The following is a 9,695-nucleotide window of genomic DNA, read 5'->3' as shown; positions in this document are numbered from 1 at the left end:
CCAAAAAGTAGATGGTAGGTGTGTCAGAGACGGTGAGGTTGGCTCATGATAGGGCAAGGTTAAGAGCTGTTCTTCATAGAGTTGTTATGAGTCACAGTCAACGTAATGGCACATAATATCAACAGCACTATAAATGAATTAAACTCTGTAAAATACAAGAACTGGATTGAGGGAAAGCACGCTACAGAACAGAAAGTCCAAAGATGTGCTGACAACTCAAAGACTCACAGTTTAAATCCACTAGCTGTTCCATGAGAGAAAGATGTTCATTCTCCTCCCCTGTGATTTGGTGCCTCTGACAACCTGTTGTCAACTCTAAATGGTACAATACCATCACCACAATAGGAGAGGAGGGGGCAGGGTGAGTGGAGCATGATAAGAGCAAAGCAAGGAAAGGAACAGAACTAAGTAAGGCCTCATTATACCAATCACTGACACAGTGTATACCATGAATTACAAGTATTTTGGAATTTAGAAATGAAAATTGGATAAAAGATGAGGCTGTAGAGATTGACATATAAAATTCTATGGGCTCATTTATACCATGCTAGAGAGCTTAAACTTTATATTGTAGGCAATGGGAAGCCTTCATTGTAGGGTGAGATCCGTATTTCAGGTGGGCACTTTAGTAGATTTACAAAGGGTGGAAAGTTGATTTTAGGGAGCAAAGGAGATCAGTTAGTAATCCAAATGAACAATGAAATAAAACAGTAGTAGGGGTGAGGAGGGAAAAAAATGGATTAAAGAAATATTTAAGATATAAAACTGGCAAGATATTATGAATGAAAGGATGTCCCAGAGTTTCTAGTAAGAGTGAAAGGATTGATGGTGATACATCAATGAAGCAGCAAATTTGCCAGTCGAAGACAGAAGACACATGAGCATAAATAGGTTTACCTAAAACTATGAGGTAAGATCTAGACACACTCAGTTTTGGGCCCTTTGAGCTATACCACAGCGTGTGCTAGTACAGTGATTTGCCAATTGGATATGTGTATTTGAAGATTAAGAGAGGGCTCTAACTGAATCAGAGGCATCTCCAGGCATGAAGCATAAATATCTTTAAGAATGGAGTTATAAAAAGTAAAAAATTGAGGAGATTATAAAAAGTAAAAATAGTGGAGATAACTAGGAAAACCAGAAAGAATGCATAGTAGCTGGATTGAGGGGTCATTTCAGACAGAAGTGTGTTAAGGGGTTAGGGGAAGAAACCAGAACATGCATTGCAAGCTAAAGTTTAGGAGACAATAGAGATAAAGAGATTCACAGAAGAAGTTGAAAACTGACACTTGGAAAAATACAAAGACAAGGCATATTATGAAAAAGAGATTTAAAAGAAATCTGGGAGGGGATCAAAGGAACAGAAAATTAGGAATGTATTTATTGCTCCAGAAGTCAAGAACAACATTACGATAAAAAGTGAAAATGTTACATGGAGATCAAGTAAGGTCAAGAGTGGAGTGTGTCCACTGGATTTGGCAAGTTAACATCAAGATTTAATGTGTCATCTGATCAGGGCCTCCCTTCTCTCTCTCTCTTTCTTTTTTTTTTTTCAGACGATGATCAATCTTAATTCATACTGAAGTTGGAAACAATTCAACATTCCAAGTTTTTTAAGTACTGCTCTTAAATCACTTAGGAAAAATGTAGAATTCTGAGCTGGACATGGAGAAGCTCCATATCATCAATCAGAATACGCTCACAGGCTAATTGTGACATAGGTCATCAACTGTCCATCTACAAATATAGTTGAAGCCAAAGAATACAAAAACAAGTCCACAAAAGTAAAAATATGCTCTTGATGCTTCAACGATTTAGATCCTCCCAGAAGAGCATTAACATTATTGGTAAGTATATTCATTTTCTCCTGGACACAAGAGTCTACTATTTGGTCCTAAAAGCCTTCTGAGGTCTCAACTCTTCTCACTATTTCATAGTTGTTGGAATTGACGGAAAATCTCATAAGCAGTTCCTTACTTCACCTCTGCCTTGCATGTGGACTTCTGAGCTGTAAAACAACACAGTGGTAGATGGAATTTGGTCCAGAACTTAAGAACAATAAATAACATAGTTGAGCCTTTACATCTTGTGGTTCTTAACCTTTATACTATAATAGACAAAGTGCTAGTCAATAAGCCTTTTATTTTAAGAACTACCTTCCCTCTGTAACTTGATTTGTGCCACTATTAGAACCTCTACTTGGAATATTATTGCTTTTTAATTTTTGACTCATGTACTTTTAACTTGTTAAATTTGTGTCTTCTAGGCTGCAACAGTTCCATGATACATCTTCAAGGATAAGAACATGTATGGCTAAGCACAATTAATAACAGTGCATCTAAATTCCAAAATCAATCTCCACAACAGTCTATGTGTTTCCTATTGCCAAAGGGGCCCTTTAGAGTAGTGAGAGAAGATCTTTACCCTGAAACCTATAGTGTCCCTTTTCAGCAGTAAGTAGCTAAGAGAATACGCTGTCCCCTTTTCCTTATGAATCAGGGTGAAGTCTCTCTCAGGGAAGAGTGATAGGGAATGGCAAAGGATACACGGACAAAGGAGATTAATCAGATCTGGCTTTGAGAAGCACTGTGGCAATGGGAGAATTAAACAGACTTTTAAGGGGGGAAAAAAAAGAGGAATGAACTGGGGTGGGTAGAGAAAATAGTGCAACAATGAATGAATGGAAATCCAGAATCTGTGTAAATGTTCATGAAAATTAATAAAATTTAATAAAAATTAAAAGAACCCCCCCAAAAAAATATGATCTTGAGTGTATTTCATCTGATAGGAGACATATTGCACTGGGAAAGTCTGCAGTCAGAGACCATTCGAAATTATTGAAGAACAATGATGGCATTTTGAGGACTAAGGTGCCTCTAATTCAGGCCATGAATTTTCTGAGAGCTGTAGAATGAATAAGGATGACAGAAGAAGAATTGATGCTATGGTGTTGAATAAGAGCACTGAATATCCCACGGACTGCCAAATGAACAAACAAACATGTTTTTGGGGAAGGTGCAGCCAGAGTGCTCCATGAATGCAAAGATGATAAAGCTTTGTCTCACATACTTTGGGCATGTTGCTAGGAGAGGGACGTCATGCTTGGAAAGGTGGAGGAGGGTCAGTGAAGGAGAGGACTGACACAATGACTGCTGCAATGGACTCAGTGTGTCAGGAAGAATGAGGATGGCACAGAATAGATCAGTGTTCAGATCTGTTGTTCATAGGATTGGTATGGGACAGACTTGGCCTCATGGCACCTAACAGCAATAATATCTGAATTCAGAGACCATTTCAAGAATAGTTTGACACAGTGACCACTAATAACTGAAAACCAGATGAGTTATAGGGCATCATAGCCTGAAGAAAGCAGTTATTAAAATAATGAGATCTCTGTGACTCAGCTTGCTACCAAACAACAGACAGATCTATAAAGTGAACAATAAGATCAGTAGTTACTCATTCATTAAAACAACCAAACACACAAGATCCAAAGGGTAACAAATGGCCAAGGATAAGGTTCAGAAGACAGGAAGGATTAATGAAAATGAGAACCACAAGGAAGAAATAAGAAGAGTATAGTTATGTGTTGTTAAAATTAATGAATTAATAAACCTACATGTATATGAATAGTTGAATGGAAAATCAATTTGTACTGTAAACCTTTATGTACATGAATAGTTGAATGGAAAAATCAATTTGCACTGTAAACCTTTACTCAAGACACAACTTCTAAAAAGTAACATAGGGGAAAAAGAAATGAGTATCAGCAAGGATTCTGGAATTTGTTCTTGAATGCATAGAAGCTAAAGGGAATGGCAGAAAGAAAGAGGTAAAGGAGCTGAAGAGAAAGTTCCAAGAGATGGCCTGCAAAGTATTATAATGAAATGTGCAAAGACCTGGAGTTAGAAAATCAAAAGAGAAGAATATATTCAGCATATTTCAAATTGAAAAAAACAGAAGAAAAAATTAAAACCTTTGCTTATAATAGCATAAAATACTTAGAAGATCTAAGTCAAAATACTCACCAAGAATTGGTTGCTGCTCAACCACATCAGTGTTCAGATATGTGTATAAGCTCAAGAAACAATGGTACTAAATAAAGAAGTCCAAGCTGCACTGAAAGCATTGTTAAAAACAAGGTTCATGGATTTGATGGAATGGCAATTGAAATGTTTGAGCTAACAGATGCAGTGCTCAAGGTGCTCACTCATCTATGCCAAGAAATGAATGTGGAAGACAGTTACCTAGCCCACAAACTGGAAGAGATCCATATTTCTGTCCATCCCAAGGAGGAGTGATCCAACACAATGTGGAAATCATCAATATCGTATGCACATAAAATCTTACTAAAGGTAACTTAAAAACAGTTTGATCAGCACATTGAAAGACAATATCATAAATTAAACTGGATTCAGCACAGGATATGGGATGAAAGATCATTACTGGTGTTAGAACGTGGCTGAAACAAAGAATACCAGAAAGATTGTTACTTGTTTTATATTGATTGTACAAAGGTCTTTGTGTGGATTATAATAAAGTATGGGCAACACCAGAAAGAATGGAAATTCTGAAACACTTAAATGTGTTCATTCAGAAACTGTAGTTATATCAAAAAATAGTCATCTAAATCAAACAATGGGATACTGCATGGTTTAAAATCAGGAAAGACAAGTCAAAGTTGTATCCTTTCACCATATTTAATCAATCCCTATGCTGAGCCACTGAGATATAGAACAAAGAATGAAGCATCAGGATTGGAAGAAGACTCATTAACAACCTTTATTATGAAGATGACACAACTCTGATCTTTGAAAATGAAGATGCATTGAAGCACTTACAGATGAAAATCAATAATTATAGCTTTCAGTATGGATTCTAACTCAACATAATGAAACAAAAATCATCACAAGTAGAGCAATAAACAATATTATGGTAAAGGGAGAAAGTGTTGAAGTTGTCAAGGATTTTATTTGTACCCAGAATTTACACCTATGAAAACAGCAGCCAATAAGTCAAATGATTTATTATACTGTGAAAGTCTACTGCAAAGGATCCCTTTAAAGAACAAAAGAACAAGAGTGCCACTTTGGGAACTGAGTTGTCCCTAATTCAAGCCATGCTATTTTCAGTGGCCTTACATGCATGCAAAAGTTAGGAAATGAAAAGGGAGGAATTTATGCTTTTGAACTGCAGTGCTGGGGAAGAATGTTGACCACATAACACAGACTGTCAAAAGAACAGACAAGACTGTCCTGGAAAAAAAAGTAGCTAGAATGTGTTCTCAGAAGTGACAATAACACAACTGCATGTCACACAATTAGAGCCTGTTATCAGGAAGGGTGAATCCTTAAAGAAGGATATCATTCTTGGTAAAAGTAAAAGGAGCCCTCATGGCATTGTGTAAAAACGTGGTGGGATGCTATTCAAAAGGTCAGTTGTTTGACTTTGTCTGGTGCTTCATATGAGAATGATGAAAAATTTTTCCTCCTCAATATTCACAGCCTCGGAACTTGTTGGAGGGTCAGTATGAGTTGGAATCAACTCCATGGCCATGTGTACGGTTTGGGTTTTGTTAAACAAGATGTACTGACATAGTTGTCACAGCAATAGGCTCAAGTTCAGTAGCAATGTCTGAACTGTGGAGGACAAAGCAGTATTTTGTCTTTCATATGGAGGGCTGCTATGATTTGGAACTGAATTGATGATACCTAACACCTGATTTTGCTTATGCAAAACCTATAGTTGGACCAGGAAGTCCCCAGAACAGAGCAGGGAAACACTACATGGTTCAAAATCAGGAAAAGAGTGTGTCAGGGATGTATCCTGTCTCCATACCTTTTCAAACTATATGCAGAACAGATCATTCGGGAAGCTGGCCTTTATGAGGTGGAATGTGGCATCACAATTGGATGAAAATTCATCAACAACCTACATTATGTAGACAACACAACCTTGCTTGCTGAAACTGAGGAGGAACTGAAGAGCTTGCTACAAAAGGTCAAGGACTATAGTCTTCAACATGGTTTGAAGCTCAGCATCAGGTAGACAAAGATTCCCATTAATGGGTCATTTGGCAGCACCATGATGGATGAAGAAGAGATTGAGGTTGTTAATAGCTACAGCTTGCTCAGCTCCAAAATCAACAATCTTGGCACCAACAGTCAGGAAATCAAAAGACAAACTGTTTTAGGTAAATCTGCTGTGAGAGACCTTTCCAGAGAGAAGCAACAGATCTTGTCCTTTGTCTTCACAACTTCTTGCTATGCATCAGAGAGCTGAATAATGACTAAGGATGAAAGAAGAAGAACTAATGCTTTTGAGTTGTGGTGCTGGAGAAGAGTCTTGAACATACCATGAACTGGCAAGAAATCAAATAGATCTGTCTTGGACAGGGTAAAAATCAAGTTTCTCCTTGGAGGCTAGGATTTAGAAACTCTGTCTCATGTACTTTGGGCATATGGCCAGGAGGGACCAGTCCTTGGAGAAGGACAGCATGCCTTCTCCATCATGGAGAAGGGTGGAGGTACAGCACAGGAGAGGAAGACTCTGGATGAGAGGGATTGATAAAGCAACTAGGGCAATGAGGGTAGGTGTGTCGGAGTCAGTGGCTCAGCACAGGGCAGGCTTCAGAGCTGCTGTACACGGGGTTGCTATGAGTCGTAGGTGACTCGATGGCACATAACAACAACTGTTATGTAATTTTGCTCTTACATAGGTGATTTGTTGCACTTAACAAATTTCATATTAATGCTATTAAGAATCACCTTATTAGACTGTTCTAGTTCTTAGCGAATCTTTTGAAAAATAGACTTTTACTTTTACATAGATCTTAGTTGTTGTTGATACTGTTATGTGTCACTGAGTTGGAACTGGCTCATAGCTGATCCTCCAGTGGGTTTTTCAGAGGCCGTGACTAGCATAGGAGAGTGCATCCTTCTCTCATGGAGTGGCTGGCAGATTCAAACTATGTGCCTTTGGGTTGGGAGCACAACTCCTTACCACCAGGCCACCAAAGCTCGGATTTTAGTTAGTGACTTGGAAATTTTGTCAGTAAGTCATCTATATTTTCACCTTGCCAATGATAAAGGCCTTCATGATTTTCAATATTCACATACAGCCAGTACAGATTACATCTTGATATGAAGAAAACAAGTATTTTCATAACCAGCCCAGTAGTGCAACATAATGATAAATGGATCAAAGGCTGAAGTTGAATATTTCCTTTTACTTGCTTCTACAATCAACACTCACAGAAACAGTAGTCAAGAACAACAACAACAAATGCACTGCTGTATAAGCCTTTTTCAAAGTGTTAAAAAGTCAAGGTGTCACTTTGAGAGGTACCTTACTCAAGATTTGTATTTTTATTTGCCTCATGTTAAAAGTTGGACAATGGCTGCAGAACACTGAAGAAATGATGCATTTGAATTCTGGTGCTGGCAAAGAATACTGAACACACTGCCAGAAAAGAAACAAATCTGTCTGGGAAGAGGTGCAACTAGAATGCTTAGAAGTGCAGATTACAAGACTTTGTCTCGCTCACTTGGATATGCTATCAAGAAGGACCCGAGTACTAGAGGACATTACATTTGCTAGTGAAGAGGGTAAACAGCAATGAAAAAAACAACAAAACACCTCAAAAAAGAAAGAAAAAGCCCTTTAACTACAATGGGCTCAAATACAGAAATAAAACATTTGTGAGAATAGCACAAGACCAGGTAGTGTTTCTTTCTGTTGCACATAATGTCACTGTGATTTGGAATTGACTCAATGACAAGAAGTTGTTAATATAATCTAAGAATGCAGCAATGGGCTCTAGTGTGTCAGAAATGATGAGGATGGGACAGGATAAGTCAGGGTTCAGATCTGCTGTTCAAAGGGTCATTATGAGTCAGTCGTACTTCACTCAATGGCATCTAACAAAAAGGGCTGAAGAAAACGGGACTACAACAGCACAGAGGCAAGTGAATGCAGGTTAGTCTTCACAGCCCCTATGGATTATATTCCAGTGTATTCTCTCTCAGAGCCATGTCATGGTTTTTATTCAATTGACAGCATCCTAACAACAACAACAACAACAACATGCCTTGTGTAGTGAACTTACTCAATAGGACTATTTCTAAAATCTGGTAGAGAAGCTGAGGAAAAAGTACACCTCCCCTGTGACTCACCTCTTGATCTTTACATGTCCAAATTCTCCCATCTCTTAAGACCTAGTTCCTACACCAAGGATAGTTTCCATTTCCTCTGTTCTATATGGGAAGTAATCTCTCCTTCCTCTGAATCCCTATTTCAATTTCTTTTATCATTCTCTAGATTACTAATGATCATGTGTCTTATAATTATTTACGTATGTGACTCATCATCCCTAGTAAATTGTACTACAGTGGCATAATTATGGCTGGTGTCACTCCAATGAAGTTTTTAAAAAAGTGTCATCAAAAGAACAAATATCGCATAGGGCCACTGTTGTAAAATGGGACTGACATCGAGGTTGAGGGAAGACAGAGAAGGAGAGGAGGAATGAGGTACACTGCATTGAAACAGATGACGGAGAGAACTGTTTAAAAGGGATATATGATTGGGTATTATTCTCATGACAGGAGGCCTGAATAAAGACTCTAAGTCTGTAAACTTTCATTAAAATTAATTTTTTTTAAAAAGTGTCATAAAACAAAATGCTCTTTCTCTTCTGGTCACTGGCGCTTTGGGAGCTGTGGTGACGGTACAGTCATGGCGAAGTCCAAGAACCACAACACACACAATCAGTTCTGAAAATGGCACAGAAATGGTATCAAAGAAACCAAGATCACAACGACATGAGCCTCTTAAGGGAGCAGACCCCAAATTCCTAAGGAACATGCACTCTGCCAAGAAGCACAACAACAAGGGCCTGAAAAAGAAGCAGGCCAAGGCCATGGATGACCGTGCAGAGGCTGTGAAGGCTCTTGCAAGCCCAAAGATCCCAAGGCGTACCAACCATAAGCTCAGCCACCTGGCCTACATTGCCCATCCGAGGCTTGGGAAGTGTGCTTGGGCCCGCACTGCCAAGGGGCTCAGGTTTAAATGGTCAAAATCCAAAGCCAAGGCTGCCTGTAAGGCCAAAGCTCCAGCAAAGTCCTCAATTCAGTAGCCAGTCAAGGCCTCAACCCAGGCTCCAGCTCCAAGTCAGACTCCTAAAGGTGCCCAGGCTTCTGTAAGGGCTCATAATTGAGTTTTCCATCTGAGGACAGAAGGACTGGTGTGATCTCCTGGGCAGCTGCTGCCATCTGCGTGGGGCTGGTGTCCTCCTGTGCTATTTGTGCAAATAAATCCTAAGGCAGGAAAAACCAACCCCACCAAAAAACAAAACAAGACAAAACCAAAAAACAGCATCATGCCCTTCCTCCTTATGAACATGCTCCCATACCAATGACACAGAATTCTTATTTTTATTACGTTAATCATATAATACTGTGGTACTTTCTTAAATGTATTATATCTCACATTCTATGAATTATTAGCTGCTATTCAGTCAACTAGGAAAGGGCACTGGTGACTTTGTGATACAGAATTACGCTGCCAGTACAAAGGTACGCAATTTTAATCTACCAGTTGATCCACAGGAGAAAGATAGGCAACCTCCTCCTGTACAGTTGACTATCCAACAACAACAAAGCTGAATTCATGAAAAGAATATACAGGGTTGTTTT

General features: G+C 38.8%; 1 pseudogene; it reads left to right on the top strand.

Moving 5' to 3' along the window:
• Window positions 1-8,791: 8,791 nt before the first annotated feature.
• On the top strand, window positions 8,792-9,136 carry LOC102858728 (annotated as a pseudogene).
• Window positions 9,137-9,695: the final 559 nt, after the last annotated feature.

This window comes from Elephantulus edwardii, unplaced genomic scaffold, assembly GCF_000299155.1.
Source record: "Elephantulus edwardii isolate Elephantulus edwardi_28Jun2011 unplaced genomic scaffold, EleEdw1.0 scaffold00254, whole genome shotgun sequence".
In the NCBI taxonomy this organism is placed as follows: Eukaryota; Metazoa; Chordata; class Mammalia; order Macroscelidea; family Macroscelididae; genus Elephantulus; species Elephantulus edwardii.
The sequence above is the reverse complement of the archived record's forward strand: the minus strand, read 5'-3'. Positions and strand labels throughout refer to the sequence as shown.